General features: G+C 35.2%; 1 long non-coding RNA gene across 1 annotated transcript; it reads left to right on the top strand.

The window, feature by feature from the left end:
* The first annotated feature begins 2,306 nt into the window (after window positions 1-2,306).
* On the top strand, window positions 2,307-9,368 carry LOC118172572. Its single transcript, XR_004753761.1, has 2 exons — window positions 2,307-2,459; window positions 7,327-9,368. It is a non-coding gene; the product is annotated as an uncharacterized LOC118172572 (long non-coding RNA).
* Window positions 9,369-21,610: the final 12,242 nt, after the last annotated feature.

Genomic DNA, 21,610 nt, shown 5'->3' with positions numbered 1-21,610 from the left:
TCATCTTCAGATCAGGACTCAGTCACCACAGATCTGATGCTTCAGTAAAATAGCAGCCATTTATTCAGCACAGTCTCTGGCCTCAATGATTCATTTTTAGGTGCAGAAAGTTTTTAGAAGTGATCTCTAATCCTTAGCTATACCTTATAAATGATAGCTTACAGAAGTCCGCACACATTTAAACCATGATTTCACATCAGGATAGAGTTGGAATTCTTATTTAATTGGGTTTGGAAGAAGGTTTGCTGTGATCAAATCTATACTTACTGCAAGATGTTTGTTTACAGATACAAACCTCTAGCATTAAAATAAAATACTTACCAATTACTTAATTTTCCAATAGATCCTTCACTCTACATTTGACCTTATCAGTCAGTTATGTCCTGATTTTTTCCAAGACCACAGTAAGTATTAAAAGCCAGCTGTACTGGGTTCTGAACAGAGCAAGACAAAACTTTCCTCAAAGTACCCAATTTCCTTTGTATAGTACCCATGCATTTTCATACAGATCTAGCTAATACAGAAGATTGCCACTAGCAGAGATAAATGCTTCTGTCTTAAGGCCTCCGCTGAAATCCTAATAAGGAAGTGTGTTAGATTTCTATTTGTCAAGCACCACATTTAAAGCTTTGCAATAAAGCAATTAAGCATATTCACACAGCAACCCTGAAAGTTACTGTTCCATTTCTTCATTCTCAAATCACTACTATTCCTCTAATAAATATGTGTCCTCTAGGGGCTTATCTGTTAGCGCTCTGTATCTTTACAGCACCTTTGTAGCAATCTTCTATTGCGTTCTGAATTACACCCTGCAGAAATCACTTCCTGCCACGGAGACAGACCAATTCATTTCATGACTACAGATCTATATTAATGCCTTTTCTATAGTTTCAAAGATGAGTCCTCCCATTTGTTACTCTTAAGCATATCAAGGCCTGCATTTATGCAAACAGAAATATATGCAAAATTCACAGCAGTTTTTATTTGAATAAGCAGCCACCTGATGCTCTATGATCAATACAGTAAAAGAGTAATATGTGCATTAAATTACAAAGAAATATCAGCAGAGAATCAAAGAAGTGACAAGCAAGCACAACGGAACAGCTACAATAGAATACTCAGTTTATATTTTTCCTCTAAAAGCCATTCTAACATCATAGCATCAGAATGGAACACAGTAGCAGAGTGCACATGGAATTTAATTTTGAATGATATTGAAAGGTCAGTACAGAATTACTCAGCTCATATTTTTGTGAAGATAACATGTGTGAACTAGTTATTTCCTCCCTTTAACATATAATGACCTTGTCCATTGATTTAATAAGAAAATTATACATGCTGTACTCAGATTTAACTAACTCTCCAGAATTAAAGATATAGCAAAGGAAGGAAAAAAAGAGGAATGAGACTGAAACCTCACACTTGCAACCCAACCATCTGGTGGAAGAAGCTCAGAGACACCAACACAGTGACCTGCAGAGCCTCTGTTATGACACCTGCTGGAGCAGAGATAGGGGAAGCTGTGCAAGAGATTGTTCTGCCTCAGGTGCACTGACCTTATTGATGTGATATGTGAACAATGCATATGGTTAAAATGCCAAGTCACACATGTGCTTCTGGTAGCAAGGAATGGAAAAAGACAACACCATTTAAAACAGTGAAGTGTAATTATAACTTGAGAATACTACTATAACCTTAATTACATTCAAATTGCTTAATCTGTGCCAGGGCCATATGTCTTAGTCCTAAAGGCTCCAGTAGTATCCCATGTCACAGAAAGAAACATCCATTTAATTTAGAAATATTTAAATTTCCAATCAGTTTGAGCATTTAAATTGATCTCCTCAATTGCTTTAACAAATATGGAGACTTGATACCATTACAGAGTATCCTCTAATGCTTAAAAGTGGAGAAAAGTGAATGAGGACTCCTCTTTCTAGCCCTGATATAGTTGCTGCATAACCCTATGTTCCTTTTATTCTTTATGCCTTTAGCCATCTACAAATTGCCAGCATTCAAAAGATTGGAAATTTGTATGACTAACATCCCTAGACCCTGTAATACAGAACTAAATAATATAACAAAAATGATCTGCACTTGCTTTCCACTGCTTCCCAGTCACAGCTGAAGAAATCAGTTTTGAGATACAGAAGCTTAAACTGATAATTACTCCAGTATCCCTTTTCCTGCTGAGATAAATCAGTTTGGACATGCTCAATAGAACTGCTCCCAGATTCAAGAGACAGAAGACTAATTACAAAGCCCTCGCTAAAGGATTTAGTTCTTTTGCTTTATTTCAGATCAAATGTGATCCTGCTCCTCCTATACTTGTCACATACCAAAAAAATGTCTTCATATGGCTGAGACACAAACTCCATACAACACAGCCCTGGATCAAGGGACACCTGTGCTCAAGTGGCACAAGTCATGGTCTCCAAAACTGATCCCACCAAGTCAAGGTAGGACAAGGCTGAAGTTGTGTCAAGGACATCTTGATACCCACAGTGGAGCACAGCACCAGTGCTGTTCACAAATCACAGATTGCTGAACAGGTACAGGCTGAGTACTCTGGTTTGGGCCACGCATACTTGAGGAAAAAGCTTCAACACTGTGGGTTTTTGTTTGGTTGCATACATACACGGTTTTATTTCTCTAATTGCATCCAGGTTGTTAATTTCATAAATACAGTGAGTGGGGAGATTAGAAAGGGATTTCTGAAGAGGAACAGACTTCTACAGGGGGCCCATAGGGGAATCCATCAGAGGCCTTAATGGCTGATGTTTTTTGTAAAATTAATTTAAAGCACTGTGTAATGAATATTAGACTAAATATATACAGGTTACCTCAGTAAAACAACTGGCTATTCCACTTTATTTTGCTACAGAAAAAAATAAAAATAACAAAACTAAGATGACTGAATATTTAGGTTGTTTCTTGTGATGTTACCCTCTGTTTCTCAGAGCAAGTTATTCACAAGAATATAAAAACTTCCCAAATGAAAGTGCTGGATTTAATGAAACATAAAAGAAAAACAGAAGAGACAAGTAGTCATGCTGACACGCCTTATAGATACTAGCCTTATGCAAACCTGTCATGTGAGTAACAAGGACCAAATCTGTGTACTGTGGTTTTAGGGGTCCACATATGTTTCTTGCTTATGATCCATCTTCCAAATAACCACAGTGTGGCAGTGTGGGATTTATTTCCTTAGAGCCCGATGACAGCTAATGAAAAACAAAAGCACATATGGTGGATGACAGGTCCTCTAAAACAACTATTTTGTTCTACAGCTCTGCTTCCATCAGGCTACATCACCTGTAATCACAAACATGGCCAGGCTCACATTCTAGACTCTCTGGGGGTCTCATTTTGAACAAACACTTCTGAAAGCAAAGGTATAGTACTAAGTGCTAGGTTACTGGCAAAAGCTACTGAGGTAGGGCATTGGGATTATTGAAGGCTCTTTAGTTCTGAAAAAAATCCATCATAATCTAACATTTTGTATTCAGTGAAAGATGTCACTTTTAACAAATTAATGTTTTCTATCAGAAAAAATAAATGAAGAAACCATAAGTGAGTTTCACCATCAACAAATGACATGAAATATGCCTGGCCTGCTCTTGAGTATTTCTGGATCATTGCAAAAACATTTCACAAGCAGGCCTTTAATTCTGAAGCAAGCTTGTGCTTGAAGGTCATGGGATGAAACAAATCACTTAACATTTACAGAATAATTTAAAATAATTCAGCCAGTAAGACTGCAAACAAACTTTTTAAAGAAAGAGTTACATGGGTTTTATTGACTGGTGTGTAACAAAACTTTCTGAAGTTTTTTTTTTCACCTTAAAATAACATGAGGTCATGAAAAGCTGCAGTAGTTCAGGCCCTATAAAGGTTGCATGAATTGTTATTAATCTGTCTTGGGGCCCGCCACCAGCACTACCTCATGCATCTCATGGCTCTCGATTGAAATACTGATCAGGTCCAGTACTACTGGATTTTTACAATTAAAGTTTCAAGGTGGTATACTATGGCATAACATTAAGCATAGATTTTATTTCTCCTTCATTAACAATCAACCTTACAGGCAAATATCCATTAACATGAACTGCATAATAAAAATCAACAACAATTTCAGATGTTTTATATTTCACAATCCTTTCACCAGATCTAGTTCAGTAGCACTCTAGGTCTCCAAAGTCTTCATACTACTTTTCATCTTTTGAAATTAAGCTTTTTTTTTTTTTTTTTGAAATCATCATTACTACTCTACATCAGTTTCAAGTCCATTCCCTTTCTGGATTACAGTTTTCCTCTAGCATCTTTATCACCATTTGGTAAACAAAACCCAAATCTGTCCTCTGGATCTATGTTGTGTATTCACTAAAAGACACTGTTCTAAACTAAAATAGCAGGATAAGATATTGAAGGCAGATTTCCTCTGCTCCATGGGCTGGCAAGTACAGCAAGTAAAAAATCATAGATAAAGTGCATAAAAACAAACAATAACAGTTGGTTTGCTATATATAGCTTGACTTGGCAATATAGGCCATTGACCCATTGAATAATACTGAATTATTGAAGGATTATTTTCATAATTAAGATTTTTTTTTTCAGTCCTTTATTTTTTTCTCTGAAGCACTCAATCTGGTATGCACATGTAACACACTGTTATTCACTTCCAAAACAATGTTAACTTGTAAAGAACAAAACAAAGCTATTCTATTAATAATGATCTTCCTACCAATTCTGACTGGAAACTCTCAGGAGTTTAGATTTAACTACTTCGCTTGGATATGAACAGTGCGATTGCTTATACTCTACAGAGTAGAGGTGACTTTGTCATGCTAAGAATCTGTGCTTTTTGATGTTAACTAACTTCCTGTAAAATCCTGTGAATGCTAGATAAGGAGGGTTTTGCCTGAGAGCAAAGGCTGATAAGTGAGGTGTTTCATTAAGCTCAACTAAGATTCTGAGAAAGTTACTGATGCCTTATCTCAAAAGGACTATATGGTTCTACTGCTATCTCAGAAGCCCTCCTTTTTCTCTATTTCAAACAAAGCCAGAATCTAGCCATTTTTAAGCCAAACCACTTACAGCACTCAGACAATACCACTCATTTAATATAGTTTAAGTTCTAACATTTCTGTGGCAGATTAGACAATATTTATGACAAAATCCAGAACAGTACATATGGAATTCTTAAACATTTTAGACAAAAGATGTCCTAACATTTCAAACATTTCTCCATCTTCCCATAGAAACATGATTTCTGAAGTACTACTTTCATTACATAGTATTCCTCTGAACATATGCAAAGCAATTTCCCAGTACTTTATGAAATTTAATCCTTTAGGATACCATTCACATCCTAAGAATTAGTGCTATCAAGCATTTGCATGGAGATCATTAATATTTAAAGTGGTACATAGAACATTATCAATTGAAAAATGTGCAGTCTTAAAACACACGAAGGCCCTCTCATATGGCCTTTTGCAAAGCAAGTAGTTCTGCTCTCCCCACTGTTTAATTTTAAAGTTCTAAAGGCTCCTGCTGCCTAGACAGCAGGAGTCATACCTTGAGATAGAGTCCTGGATCCTAGGATTATTTTGTGAGAATACTGACACTGTTCTGGGAATGCAGCAGAAAAAAGAACCCTTGACCACAGTGTTGTAAAACACAAAGGCCCCCTCTCCTCCCCAGAGCCCATGGTGCCCTAAACACAAATCTGAGGAATGGTCTGCATGCCTCTAGGCTCAGCACCCCTTCCTTGCCCGTTCCTCCAGCTCCCTGCTCAGGGTACCTACTTATTGCACAACCCAAAGAGGGGCATAGTTCTCAGAACTGTGCTCAGCTAAGCAGTTCTTGAGAGCAGTCTTCAGTTTGACTCCATAGTGTGCACTGTGGTCACCCGGACTTCTAAAGGACTTGATTTATTGCTGTTGAACTGTTGTGAGACTGCTTTGGGGCTGCTGCTGTACTCAACTGACCTCTCCCCCTTGTGTAAATTGCCTCACACATTGCTCTAAGTATAGGCTTAGTCAAGAAATTGTAATTATCAAAACGTGTGAAACTGGATATATAATTTACAGTTGATCATCATGCTATTTCATTTTCATGTTGTATTTTTCTCATTTTAATTACGCTACTATGCTGCAGATTGAAGTTAGATAGCATTCCTTCTTTGCTGCTCTTGCTTAAAGCAATGCTCTGAGGTATCCCACTGAAATTGCTAAATTCCCGCTCTGAGGGATATTTAATTTTTCCTGCCAATTCTGACAGTATTAGCTACCTTAAAAAAAGGGTTAGCATCAGTTCTGAATTATTCTCCAGACCATGTTTACTTCTAAAATAAAATAAATGTTAAGAGGAAAAACATTTTCTTAATGTTTTTCTTAACGTAAATATTCTGTTTTGAATATACTTCCAAGATCATAATGACCAAAACAAACACAGATACGATCTCTGGAAGTTTTGCAGGTAAGCAAACTAAAATCTAGGTAGTGTTGTATTTATTTATAACAAGTGTTTGTCTTCCTAAAATACAAAAAATGTATTGATTTGCAACTGTTACAAGATCTGTTTCCTCTAAACACAACTGGCTTAAAGCACTTTCCAGAGTACAGTATTGTTGATCATCAAATACAGCATATTCCTACATCAGTAGTGTGGGAGGTAAGATCATTCCTTTGAGAATTACTGTATTCAAGAGGCAAGTGATAAAAAATCATCCAAAATAGATAAGTTAGATTTAAAATGAGATAAAATAACACACCAGAGGCTTCTGCACCTAATAATGCTTGTTTTTCATTCCCCAAACTTGTTTCCTACCATATCAGATAGAACAGTGTTTCACTGCCATGAATTTTTAATTTGCGCTTAATCAGATTTTGGTGAATTCTTACTACCTCCTTCCTATGCAGACTTCAGAATGGTTTACTGAATTTTCACAATTGATGTGACCAAAGGATACAAGATACCAGATAAAAGATTGTTTTACCTGCCAGTAAATAAGCATGCTTTGCTTAGAGCTCACATTCTGGAAAGGCAGGAAATTCACTTGCTTCAGTCATTTCTAGGGTATTATACAGCTCACATATCCCAGCAACTTTACACCTTGAAGAAAAAAATTTACCTACAAACCAGTTTGCCAACACTAGAGATCTGCACTATGCCCAGATAATCAACTTGACATATTGTGTTAGAGATGTATAGGTATTCTCCAAGAAATTATACCTCTGAACAGCAGATTATTCATTTTTCACTGACCTGATGTGGCTTTCCAATACTTAACTTATATAAAGCTTTTTTTTTTTTTTTTGGCAGAATCATTGCAGTGACAGTTTGTTTTGAGAACTACCACAAACTCTGAGTTTCCACAGAGGAAAGGTGGTACTGAAGCACTGTAAGAATGCAGGAGATTTCTGTACTGTGTATCTAATGAATTCTGTTTAGGTTTAACTTCTCCATTCATTTTTTCCCCCTCATACAGAAGAGAAGTTGATCCATTCTGCATGCAAACAGTACCCATCTAGTTAGTATGAAGAAACTACTTCAGACTGTCAACGTGCAGCTAGGGGAGCCTTCAGACAGAATGGAAGGCAAATTGACCAAACATTGATTTATAACAACAGCCAGCCAATGAAGGCAGAAATGTGAAAACAGTGTGAGCAGAGTGTGAAACAAAAACCTGAACTGTCAGGGTACTGAAAGAAAAACCAGTTGCTTTCCTCAGTGACATAAATTGAAATAAAAGTCATCTGGCAGAAATATAAGCAATGCTACTGCAACAACACGTAAATAACTTGGATTACTTCAAAAGAGTTGTTCTGTAGAGCTGAAGCCAACTGCTGGTTGCATATATCACATCCACTCGCAGAAGCTAACAGGCTAGAACATGTATTCTGCAGAGTTTCCATTCTCTGAAGAGTTGGAATATTCTCTCTTGCTAGAGCAATCTAGAACACAAATACTTTATTTAGGATCTGAAACAGTGCCCATGGATTACAGAATAGCTGTTACCAGCACTGCTTTTTCTGTTTATCCCCAAGAATTGCATAAACATTACTGTTAGCGCATTCTTCCTGTGTTTAGATAAAGAAATTGGTTATATACTGACCACAGGTTATTTCAACAAATGAGCTGGCCAAAAACTGCAGAAACAGTAATCCTTTTGTGTACATACCGCAGCTATAGGTGATACACAAATTTATACTGAATTCCAAAGATGCATATTGTTTTACTATTCATGTAACTCTACAGGTAATTGTTAATCAATAATCTGTTAAAATTGTTGTGTTCTGTTCCAATGCATGCAGTTATTTTATACACTTATCATACTGCCATTTAATTCATTGAAGATACAAGCACCTTATGAAGTTTATTCTGAAATAATCATTACTAAATACTCAAGCTTGTAAGGATGTGAATGCTGATTTTGAAGAGAATCTCTCCAATAGCCAGTGGCTCACCATACACTAAGTCTACCTGTCCTCAGCTACAGCAATGCATTTTAGTTACCCTTGATATTACACAAGTTTTAACATCTCAGCTGCACCTATCATCTCAAAGCCCTTCACAAAGGATAGCACACATTGATAATTTGAGAACAATTTGTCATCACCTATGTGTTAGTGTGTGCCAAGGTAAAAAGCAGTTTGTTTTCCTCAGAGTTCAGACTTGGAGAAAGACATTGGACTCTGCAGGGAAACACCTCAAAGAAAACACCAAAATACCAACAAGAGAAGGGATTAACACAATACTTGAATTAATTCAGTTTATTTTCCACTTGTTTTATTTCTTACATTAAAGTTCTGAGAGTCATGTTTCCTTTATATGCCTTATTTCATGTAAAGATACAAACATTTTAAAAATATTGGAAAAAGAACAACCGAAGTGTATTTTAGGACTACAGAACCCTTTTCACCTTGCCAAAAATATATAACCCACAGAGACAGGAAGCAAGATAAGAAGAAAAAATGCTACTGTATTGAGGTGTAAGGTAAAGGTCAGTAAATCACATAAGCATTCTTATTTCAAGGCTGACTTACTGGGTAAATTACTCTGAATCCCATATAGTATCTACAGAAAGTTGTTTAGAGATTCAAAGCCGGCACAAACTACTCTAGTGGGGGAGGGTGGAAATCTAAATTATGAACTCAATCATTAGTGAGTAGATAACTAAACATAAAATATTGAAAATATTCATAAAGAAAAAAGTCCATGCTCATTTCATCCACTTCCTATGAGCAGTCCATTTAATACATGCAAAACTAAGTGGAAAGTGGTTCATTGAACAGAAACTTTTCAGAATATCTATACCAGAAACCAAAGGCTCACTGTATTTCCACCCACCACCCAACTAGAAATAACCCCACCTACTCCTGAAACAGTTTTGCAGTTTCTTATATTCCTTGCTTTCTTGACTGCTTCAATTTTGTCATCAGATGTGTTTTGGCAGGTAGATCCATTTACAACTTGGACAATAGTTTGTATTACTTTGTTCTGTTCCTCTTCATCAAATGTGTTGAAAGATTCTCCTTTATAAATGGCCTTGCAACAGTATAAAATGGTGATCTTTCTCAATACTCAAAAGAGAAGACAGGCTAGTATAATAAACCTCAACCTGAAATTCAGCACTAGAAAAAGCTATGGAAATCAGCAGAAACTCAGTATTTTTGTCATTTTCTTTTCATCTCTATTTTGCCTTTCATATTTTACCTGAACCTGTTGGGAAATTTCCTTATCACCCCCCCCCCCCCCAAAAAAAAAAAATAAATACAAACTCCCATGAAAATCTGGTCTTCATTGTATCTTTTTGTTTGGCCACTAATGAAATTACTTAAAAATACCAGCGTATCTTATAATTGAAGAAGTGCCAAACCATAACTGCATTAGAAAATGCTTCAGGAATATTTGTTACATCACATCACCTCTGCAATGAGGTTTAGCTCATGTAAATCTACATCTCTTCACTCTGAGAAGTCACCTAGAAATCTTACAAACTTCCAGCAGATTTCTACTACTGAAATGTCAGTACTGTTGCCTTCTCAGTTATCCATACACTTACTCATTTCCTTTTTTATTTTAGTGCTTATTCACGGAATTGTTAGTTTTTGATTCACCCCATATATCATAGGTTTGCAAGTTTTTTTTTTTCCTCTTCCCTTGATTCTGCCTAAAACACTCAAAAACACCCATATGCACCTGGGCAAAAATTCAAAACCAGATTTCACATTCTGAATTTCAGCATTTCTCCAAGTTGTTTAGAAGCAGAAAATCAGTAATGTAGCACATGAAAAGCTTTTTTTTTTTGAACCATTTCATTACTTTAAATGAAATAAAGCACCTGGATGAAGGCTAACAATGGAAAAATAGTTCTGATCTCAATTACACAAGCAATAAAAAAACATTTTGCCTGAAGTCAATGTAAGATTACAAAGAGATGCACATTCAGAACCTTCTAACTGTGGTTAATCAAGGAAACTGGAAAGGTATTATGCTTCCAAACTAGTGAAGCAAAAAACCAAACATGCACAAGCATCAGAAGGTCTTGTAATGCAATACTGCTTTCACCATTACTTGAGTTCTTACCATTTCAGATAGCAAGAACAAGTAAAGCTGGAACCTTCTTATCAGAGTTGTGTTTGGGAAGAAATGAGACATTTTTGCTAAATGTTTCAGGTGTTTCTGTTGAATATGTTGTGTTTCTCCCACCCTCCCTCTCTCTCCCCCCTGCCCCGTCATCTCAGGAGAATATTTCAGTCTCTCTGCCTTTGAGCATTCCCTCCTGTTGGTCTTAAAACAGAAAAACAGCTTGTCTTAGAACCAAGCATCCTAGTTTGAATTAGATTATCATTAGAAGAATCACCTTGGGAAAGTCAAATTAAATCAGGATAAAAAAGAAAATCATTATTTCCCTTCACATGTATACCATTGATTTGTGAACCCATAAAGCTGTTGAAAATCCAGAGAGATACAATCACTTCTGAAGATTTTTGTTCGGTCACCTGCCTAAAAGGCACCATGAATCTAGTCAATGGACAAATGCCTACAAAAATAATAAGAACACTAGGACAGTCAAAATACTTAATCAGTCACCCATCAGGAAAATTAAAAATACATTCACATGTGTGATACATATCACCACTTCTCTGTCACTGTAAAAAAATATTAAACTTCTTACCCTTGACTCTGCAATTAAAGTAAATTTCTCATTTTGGAAGCAGGCTATTGGTCAAACAGCTCACATCTAAAAACCTTTGGAAAACTTGTTTTAAACTAAAGATGAACTCTATTTAACAATGCAAAGTTTTAATTTTTTTCTAAGTGTTTTGAACTGCAGTCATCACAACTGCTCATCCTGTCTGATGGCCTGAAAAGGGCTTCCTATGCCTCTGCATCATTAACTCCTTCAACAGTGCAGTCATGGCTAACACATTCATACTCCCTACTGCTTTCTTATTCCATGAACTTATAATTGCTACTAGTCATATGCATCCAGAAACAGCTGCTCAGGGTACCTCAGCAGATTGCATATGGGGTCTATAGGTTAGAAAACATATCTTTCAATGACGTCAGTGTAAAGAACTAAATTTAGCAGCAGGAATTCTACTTTCACAGCAAGCAGTCTAACCAATATAATATTACATAGAGTATGGTATTACATAAAAGATGATATTGCTATAATTTTAAGAAAGAAAATGATACTCAGTTCTTTCAAATGTCTTTCAGGCATTTACTTTTTGGAGAAAGCTGCAAATCTGCTATCAGTCTAATCCAGGCTTCAGAAAAGATAGAGCTGAAATTCACTCTTGTCTTTAGCAAGCTATTTGCTTTCTCATAGGGTGGTTTCTGAATTACCCTCCTGAAGCAAGGCTCCAGCTCAACACTAACTCCCACTTCAGGCAGGTAGCAACATAGGACTGGATTTTCACTGACTACTGTCTGAACTACAGCCTCTGTGGTACTCCAAGTACTAAAACCAGCTCAAAGTCACATGAAGGTTTTGGTTCTTTTGCCATGCACACAGTATATATGCACTTTTGCCTTTTATTTACTTTTTAAAATAAATACTGCAAAATATGCAAACAGTTGTGCATTGCAAAACCTTACCCATTTCAGAAACCAAAAGTTGTTGCTTTAAGTACCACAAGATCTTCTAAAAAATTCAGCAAGATGCTGGTAATTAAAAATATATATATTTTCTTCTGTATCGGAACATGCTTAATTCTAACAAAGAATAAAATCTATATCAGGGATAAAACTTGTTAACAACACTAATGATAACAATAACATAACAATAAGATATTCCAAATCTAGTTTCCAATAGAGGAACATGGACAAATCAAGTAACTTCACTAAAGTCAACTGAATAAAAATAAAAATAGAAGCACATTCAGGATCTTCCCAATCAATCTATTATTAAGATTAGCATGCTAATGTAACAGATCCAGCATCTCTTCTTTACATAAGGCACTTTCTAAAAAAGACTGTAGCTATTTAGCCACTTTCTTTTCATCTTCTTGAAGAGCTCAAAGATATATTCTGTGGAAGTAGCTTAAGGAAATTTACTGTACCTCAAACACACTTGAGACAGGTGTGCAGAAAGAAAAGCTACTTTAATGATCTCCCCTCTTATTGGTTACTTTTTCTAGGTGAGAAGATGTTTTTAAATTAATAGCTATCAGCAACAGATTCTTAAATTCAATAATGTAATTCTAATGAAGATTAATTTCTTTTTCTCTTAAATGGGCTTTTTGGATGCAAGGCTTGCTTCCAGTGGAAGCCAATTGCCAGAATTGTGTCACAAATTAGATATCTGAGAAGTAAGTAGCAAGTTTGTTAACTACTGGGATTAATTTAATGTGCTTACTCTCATTAAGGTTTATGAACCATGCTGTCTATAGGAGTGTGAGAAAGTCCACAACAGCAACACAAAGATGTCATGAGGCAATTAAGGCCACTGATGAGGAATTTAGTAATGGGGGAGGGGAACAGCAAGGCACATGTTTTGTGGAAAACAGCATTATTACACAAAATGAAAGACAAAACTAATGAAAGAACCAAATGAATATCATTTTAGTCTAAATAAGTTACCAACAAAGGAAGCTTTGTTGTTTTTTTTTTTTTTGAAAGCTGAAAAGCATACACTTCAACCACAAGGTCATATGGCAGATCAGGCCACTCACTACTGAGCAACTGCATAACAAAATCCTCCCACGTTTAACCTATTTACCAGCAAAACATAGCAATGCTTCTTTCCTTTGAATATCAAAACTGTCAGAATTGATATCAATATACTATGGGAAAATCAATTAGTAAAACACTACAATAAGACATCATTTTCAAGCACTTCATTTAAAACTAGGTGTTCTCATTAAAATCAAATTTAAAAGCATCACTTATAAAACATAGTATGTAACCCCAAATTAATTGGATTTGAAAGACCAGTACCAACACAAAATTAACACAAAACCAAAAGACTATAGCATTCCTCCCTAGCTGACTTGATAACCTTCAAAAATCTCTATGTTCCAGTCCTTTAGATTTGACACACCAAAGAGAGCAACTATCAGTTTCCCAGTAACATTTCAGAAAGCCTAGAGCTTCCAGAAGAAATAACACTATTCTATCATCTCTAGAAAGGTTATCTCTAACATGTCATTGGTTTAAAAAATAAACAAGGACTATTTTGAACACACCTATGCTCTGAAGGCAGCTTAAAGTTCTCCAGCATTCCCCCAAAATGTCTAGAGCTGAGGCTCACTCCCCTGCTTCTGCTTTCATCCATTGTAACAGCAAATAGCTCTGCAACCCCCTCCTAGCACAGCTTTATAGGTTTGAGCACAGCTCAATTAACCTATTTCAGTGGAGCCTGGCCTCTGCTGAAGTGTGTGATGCTTATTGTATTATGGGGTACAGGTGCTGGGTGGCTGCAGTAAGGCTCTAGCAGCTGGGGGCTGCGAGGAGAGGCTGGGGCTGTCTGTGCCAGACACGGCCGCTTCCAGTAGCCACACCACGGGGCATGGCTGGGTCTACTTGCCAAGCTGGTGGTGCTGCTGAGAAAATGTATTTAAGGAGGAGTAAAATGTTATTTACATAAAGAAAATGGACATGAGAAATAAGCCTATGAGTGCTGAGGCTAGGGAATAAGTGTGGAGGAGGTGCTAGGTATTTTCCTGCAGCCTGGGTAGAGGCCTCAGTGGGGAAGGTATCCTTACTGCAGCCATGACAGGGTCCCCTAATAATGTGGTTAAGTAGATCTTGTATTAGAGTTAACTAAGTGGAAATTAACATAGGCCACAAAAATTATGTGTTCTGTTTCTGTGAGAAGCTGTTTCTTATTCCTCATGAAGTTATCAGATTTTTTTTTTCTCTTCTTTCAGGAACTGTATTTTAGATGGAAGTGTAAAAAAAAAAAAAAAAAAAAAAAAAAGTACTTTCCCTAACTTCTTCACTTCTTCTTCTAAATAATTAAGGCTTGCTATTAATGTTTGAGTACTTTAGGTTTAATATTCTCTTAGCTAAGACATTATAGATATTGTATCTATCCTACACTGTTTTTGAGAGCTTATGGTATGAGGCCAATCGATGCTGATTAGGCTGAACACAGTAGGAAGAAGTAGTATAAAGTGTTTTTCAGAATGAATACAAGGAAACGAGTGGGTGGTGGAGAATAAATCTTTAAAATGTCTACCTTTAGGGAAGAAATAGAAGTATTGCAGTGGTTTTCTATTTGTCTAACATATGGTATAGATAAATGTCTGATGCTGTTAGCAATCTTCTGTAGGGAATTAGTGTAGTTTCACTATCTCTAGCTTTGATTGGTACACAAATATCTGGATATTAAATACTGACAAGAAAAATAATGGACAAGTGTCATTTTTGAAGTTATTCAAATACATAACTTTATGAAATTAAATAATTTCAAATGAAAAGTGTTTTCCAATTTTACACATAACTAATAATTAGCTACTTCAAATACATTTGAAGAGCATATCTTTTCCGTTCTCCATAAATTATTCTGTAGCTGTGCTGGATTCCAGTAGGGCTTTTTTATTTTTATTTTATTTCTTTTTAAAGCCCACATCTAATTTGTTTGCTGTTTTGAGCTTCACATAGATGTGGGTGGAATTGAGTTGGACATCCCAAAGAGGAGCGTTATTTTTTATAATAAAGTAACTATGGGGCCCCGTAGCACAGAGATCTACAGTTAGAGTTTACACAGCAAGTTTTGAGGCTGGCGTGACTTGGAGAAAACACCCTTTTAGACTATTATGCAAGCTGAAATAAGGCATTCATTTTAAATGTTTAATGTCATAATTACCATGATAATCTTATTTTTTCTGGTAAAAATAGATGGTTACAGCACTTGAATGAAACTAACAGCATGTATTTCAAACAAGTAGATAATGTTAGTGAACTCTGTTTCAAACGAAAATTCTTCATGCTGTATACTTTAGCGTGGCCAGCTCAACCTGGAGAGTGTGGATAGACTCCAAGGCATTTTGTATGCTTCTTCCAGAACTGTCTTTGAAAACTGGAAGCAGGTAACAATGCAGATTTAATTTGTTACGCATTTCAATAAAATGTCTGGGTCTCAAATGTGGGTGCAAAAGGTGGTTTCTGGTATTTGATCTTTGATGCTACAGTGTGTTCTGTTATTAATTAATGAGGTGAAGCATGCAAATAAAAATAAAATACAGGTTGTGACACATTTCTGGGTGAAATTCTACAGCTCTTCCAAATTGATGAGATTTCTGTCACTGGGCCAGTGAAGTTGTGAACTCTTGTTTTTACTCCATGTGTCTCTTACTGTGTGTGTGTGTGTACGTATACAAATCTATCTATCTATATGCATGTGTATGTAAAATGAAGTAATACTGTTGGCAGTGTCCTTCTCTGTGACTGTGCTCCTGCGAAGGATATTAGGTATTTATATACTCAAAACAAATATGAACTAGATTAAAGTAGTTATCATGTCAAAAAAAAATGCTAGTAATCATTCAAATCAATCCTGGAAAACTGGAAATAGTAACAGGACCACATTTTATTTCTCTATTGAAGCTGGAATATTAAAAAGCCAATACCAGAGGGGGCGTTTGAATTTTATGTTCATAAAATCCTGTAAGAAACAAGTAAAAACAGACAAATGCCATCTCTAATTTGAGATGAAATAGAAAATCACATTTTTCATAATCTGTAGTGAAAGGAGAAAGATGGAAAACAAAAGGATATTGGAAGATGCGCCTTCAAGTGTGTGTATGGACCTTTTCTAATACCTGCATATTTTAAAAATATTAAAACTCACTGCAAGCTGTAGAACTTCTGTATGAGCAATTGTCCATTCAGTTAAGACTCTGTCCATTCAGTTAAGATGGTATTTTTGTAGAAAAAATCCCTGCCTCTAAAAAATAATAATAAAAAGAACTCATTTAATGAATCCTGCTAATCATCTTAGCAGAAAGTTAGCATGGTGATTTATCTGTACTCTTCTACTGACACTCTGAAACTCGGTTGTACTTTAAGTATTGGATGTCAGAAATTCTTCTTCCTGAAAATAATCCTTGCAGTGTGTGCATGTATGTGTGCCTATATATGTATATATGCCTTCTTAAATTGTCAGAATTAAAACAAAGGACTTTAGAAATCAAGCTTTGATGGCTTTCTGCAGAGCTGTATTCTGCATTTCCTGTCTTATTAACAGATGTCACACTACTTCGTAGGAATTTCTATATTGTGATTAATGCTATGATTTTTTTTTTTTTTTTGGTATGAGGAAGAAGTTCTATATGTTGTTGCTTCAAAATAATTACAACATAAAATAAAAGGATATGTGTTGTTTGTTTGTTTGCATGTGTTAAGTACTAGCTCTCATCTTCATAAAAAAGCAGTTCTGCCTGTTAAACCCAATATAAGAGTGTTTAATCAAAAAGAAAGTACTTTCAGGACTGCTAATATAATTATGATTTTAAAAGTTCTAAGATTCACGTCCTCCCCTAGAATCGTAAGTGCTTGAATGTATAACATAATTTGTAGGGAAAGTACATACAGCTCTTTCCTAGTATTTAACATTTTTTTTTTTTTTTCTGTTTGATAAACATGACTTCCACTGAAAATGAGAACAAAACCTTCGCAGTACTAACTCCTCAATGTTTTTATAAGATCTGTCCCAGGAATGGTGAAAATAAGTGATGACTCTGGAGAGAAAATGTAGTTAGGCTGACAGAAAACAGTGCTGCAGAAATATTTAATAATAAGATTTAGATAAGGAGCTTCAGTACAATGACTGGGAATAAAGCTGACAAAGCCTAGATTTTAAAACAGGTCATATGGAAGTGGATGAAATAGCTCTCAATTTATTTGTATAGTGACATCTAGCTGGAACATTTTATTTATGTATGGTGTTTTTAGTAACACAGACATTTAAACCAGCAAAATGGCTCTATGCAAAAGCTGCCTACTCAACAGATATATTAACTGTTTACTGTTGGAGGTATGAAGAAAGAGATGTAGAATTAGTGGGGAAACAGGTGACAGCTACAGGAAATAAGTATTACAATATATGTATTTTAGAGAGAGAGAAAGAGAAAGTACCGAGAAAGGATTTCAAGGGTGCTCCTGCTCAAATGTTAAGCAGAAAAGATCTGGAAAACTCAGAAGATTATCACTCGGAGCAGATGAACTGTAGTCATTTTGTTTTGTTTAGTTTTCCATTACTTTGCCAATCTATGAAAGTTGGACCACTAAGAAATGGTCCAACAGTGAGAAAAATAGCACTTCAGTGCTGTAATGCTGTTTCACAATACAGGTAACAGAACGGTCACAAATTTACATATTAGTGTTTTTTTGTTGTTGTTGTTTTGTTTTTTGGTCCATTATGTTTCTGTCAGTATATTATTGGGATAAAAACTTTCAATAACATACAATGGAAAATAAACCCTGTCAGGAAGGGAAATAAGCATATCAGAAACGCAAAAAAGTTAATCTGAGAAAATGAAAGACAAATTGATAGTAATCTCACCTCCCATTGTATTCTCTGTTTGGATCTACTAAGGAAATTATACTTAATACTTCTGTAAATTAGTTTTAATTAAATGCTTGAAGCATATTTCAACCTTTTGTTCTGCATACATAATGATTAATATTTCAAAATTGTAAAAATATTTCAGAATAAAGCAGATTTATGTTGCTACATTTTGCCTTCATTTTGAAAAGAATTTTTCATTTTTACTTGGATCTATATGATTTCTAGCTCCCTTTCCACAATAACATCACAATAACTATTGTTTCTCACTGAAGTATATTTATTTTTGTAAAAAAGAAAAAAGTAGGATTAACTATAGAAATACAGGAAAATATAGATACTTAAATGAGATCTGTTCTTATTTTCCGAAATTATGGTTATAATATAGTGCAACAAACATAACTCAGAGAATGGGTTTTCAAGTATAAAGAATGTAGGATCATTCGCTTTCAAAACTTTCCCCACCTTAGATGGACATGGCAGATCAAAGCTAAAAGTTCCATGGTGGTTATCAGCAAAATTAACCATTACTGCAGGCAATAAAAAGTAGTTATTAAATTCATAAGCAGGTTTGTCTGTTTAAGATTTCCAGAGAAGTTTTGTAAGCTTTCATAACTAGGTTAAATTCTGGGCTGCCACCTGAACTTTTCCAGGTTTCTTTTTTCTTTCAACTAAAGCATCAAATTTTTCAACATTAAGTCATTAATAACTAGTATGCCTGAGATAAAACTCCTCTCCAATATGTTGCTGTTACTGCACTGCCCTTTGTATCGACTATCATGTCTTAGATTTGTTCCCTCAGCACATTTCTTTGCCTTCCTACACATTTCTTCTTCCAAATTATTTATGAAGTAAATTCGCCAATATATTTGAAAACAGGTTATGAACTTGATCTTAGTGCACCTGCATTTATATCTCCAATTCCCAAAGACTTGTCATTCATATATGCCCTCTGTCACTGAGATCCAATCAAGTTCTGAATCTATTTGAGCAGCTCATCACTGCAACTTACTGATCTTGCTGATTAGTCTTTTATATTTTTAGATTGATTTAGATAGATTATTCTTTTGAATATTTTCACTGTATTTATAAAACGATTTCTTACACACCCTAGTAAATTGCATATAGGGATTTCCCACTCAGTGCTTTTCAGAAGAATTTATAAAATGTATTGCAGTGGTTTCTCTTTGATCCATAATCAAATAATAACTTTACATAGGCTTTCTGACTAAAATAAGCTTTCTACTCTTTCTCAAACTTTCCTATTTGGACCTTCTAAACACACACACACACACACACACAAAATAAAAAAAAGAAAAAAAAGAAAAAGAACATTCTCCTTATTTTTCCTCACATTTTCAGAGGTGAAATTATATAGCTCCTGTTGCTTGTATCTTGGCCTAGGAACAATCTTGCATGATCAATTTCCATAGCAATGCAAACTTCTGTTGATTCTTGAAAGGGCAAAATGATTGGGCTAGATGCTCTAGATTAATCAGAGAAGGTAATTATGATTTTTTTTTTTTTTTTTAAATGTGCACTTTCTTTAGGTAATGAAAGCCTTCAGCTTGTTCTGAGACATGACTATTAGAAGTTACATACACTTTCCTTCCACACTAATGCCTGCGAAGCTAACATTGCCTTTTGTTGCTCTTGTTCCTAGACACCTGAAGCCTTGGTACTCTCAGTCTTCCCCAGCCTTCTTGAGGGTGGCCTAGTACTATGAAGCATCTTTAAAATGCTCTTTGCTTTTATTAGTTATTTGCTGCTTGTTCATCATTGTCTTCCAAATTGCCTGACTTTGTATGGGAAGAACTTCTGACACCTACTGAAGTACAAGAACAGAGTAGCATTCCAGTGGTGTTTTTGCTCAGGGCATTACCAACTTTGTGCCATCAACTATGAATTCTGCATTTATGATGAACAAGTTATGACAGATAACACAGCAGTCATATTAATCTGCCAACCTGATAGTGAAAGCAATCTTGACTCACTGGCCCATCTGAATTTACTGCATGACTTTGACGAATGGATTCTAAACCTGACAATCTAGTGTAACAGTGACTGTGACCAAACTGTGCCTGTTTTTATTACCTCTATAGATACTATAAATATGCTCTGCAGATACTACAGATGTGAAAAATGTAAAGGTAAAAATAAATAAAAATAGAATAAAATTAAGAAAAGGGAATAAAATTACATACATTTTCCTCATTACTTTTCTAAGTTCACTCACGTTGAACACAAAGCTGGAGCAGATAACCTACAGATGTTGCTTCCAAACTAAAGTATTCTATAGTTGTACTGGAAATTCACAAAATTTACTCTGAAGATGGAGAAAAAAGCTTACAGACAACTGGAATGCTGCTGACCACCTCTTCTTCTTTTCATCTTATTATTAAAATTTACTAATACTAATTACATCAAGCCATCCCAAATGAAGATGGTGAGAAGCCCATATAATTACCTAAATTCTTATTTTATCACTATTCCTTATATTTTAAAATAAAAAATGCTCTCCTTCAGGACCTTTCCAACCATTTTTATCACAACACAAAATTTCGACATCAGCAACTCTAATTTTCACTCTGGAAACAACAATTTTGTCTCTCTCTCTCTCTCTTTTTTTTTTTTTTCCAGTCTGTTTAAAATTTAAAAATTAGGCAAAGCTTAATACAGACAAAAGTGAACATGTTCTTAGGCAGCTGAATTTTAAACAATCTTTCTGTTCAAACCGTTTTCTTATGAATTTTGTATTTTATTTTATTTTTTTCTTGGAGAATATCTGTTTACAAGAGCTCTTCTGCATTGTGAAGTGGAAAGGTAAGCTTTTACTCATGTACATATCAGTTTCATCAATGGGTTTATGCAGGTGTTTGTGCAATACACCACACAGCTGGAAGTATTGAATATTAATCCAAGTTTTCTTGCATATATTTAATAAGCTTCTACTTAACTAATAGATGGATCCTATCCTGCAGACTGTGAGGGCATAGAGAAAGATGTGAAATGAGAGGGAATACATGTGTACACATCACAATTAAGTCAATATTTGCCAAGCTAAAGTAACATTACAACTGTCCAGAAATAAACCCAATGAACTGAGTGCAACTGTAATGCCAGTAACACTTGAAAATAAGACAAATCTCACTTATAACAGCAAATTCTACATCAAACTTATGTTTGTTCTAGAAGAATATGACATGGAAAAAAAAAAAAAAAAAAAAAAAAAAAAAAAAAAAAAAAAAAAGAAAAAAAAAAGACAAGACAGAAACTGGAACTGAAATAACCAACACACTAAGATACTGAAACCTGGCACAATAACTTCCAGGAAACATCAGGTTTCACTTAGCATAAGCCATAAATGTACTTCATTTGTTCTGCTTTTTCTCCAGTATTTCCACCCAATTTAATTTTTCTTCCCAATCAAATATGACTATCAGTTTAAAAAAAATAATAATCTGATTATTATCAGTTCTGCTGCCTGTTTACAGCTTATAATAATACTATTTCTCTCATGGCGCTAAACTTCAATGTGACCATCACTGCTGCTGGAGTATCATTACTACAGCTGAAGTTATC

The sequence above is a fragment of the Oxyura jamaicensis genome, chromosome 11 (genome assembly GCF_011077185.1).
Source record: "Oxyura jamaicensis isolate SHBP4307 breed ruddy duck chromosome 11, BPBGC_Ojam_1.0, whole genome shotgun sequence".
Lineage (NCBI taxonomy): Eukaryota > Metazoa > Chordata > Aves > Anseriformes > Anatidae > Oxyura > Oxyura jamaicensis.
Note: the sequence above shows the minus strand (reverse complement) of the source record. Positions and strands in the feature narration are given on the sequence as shown.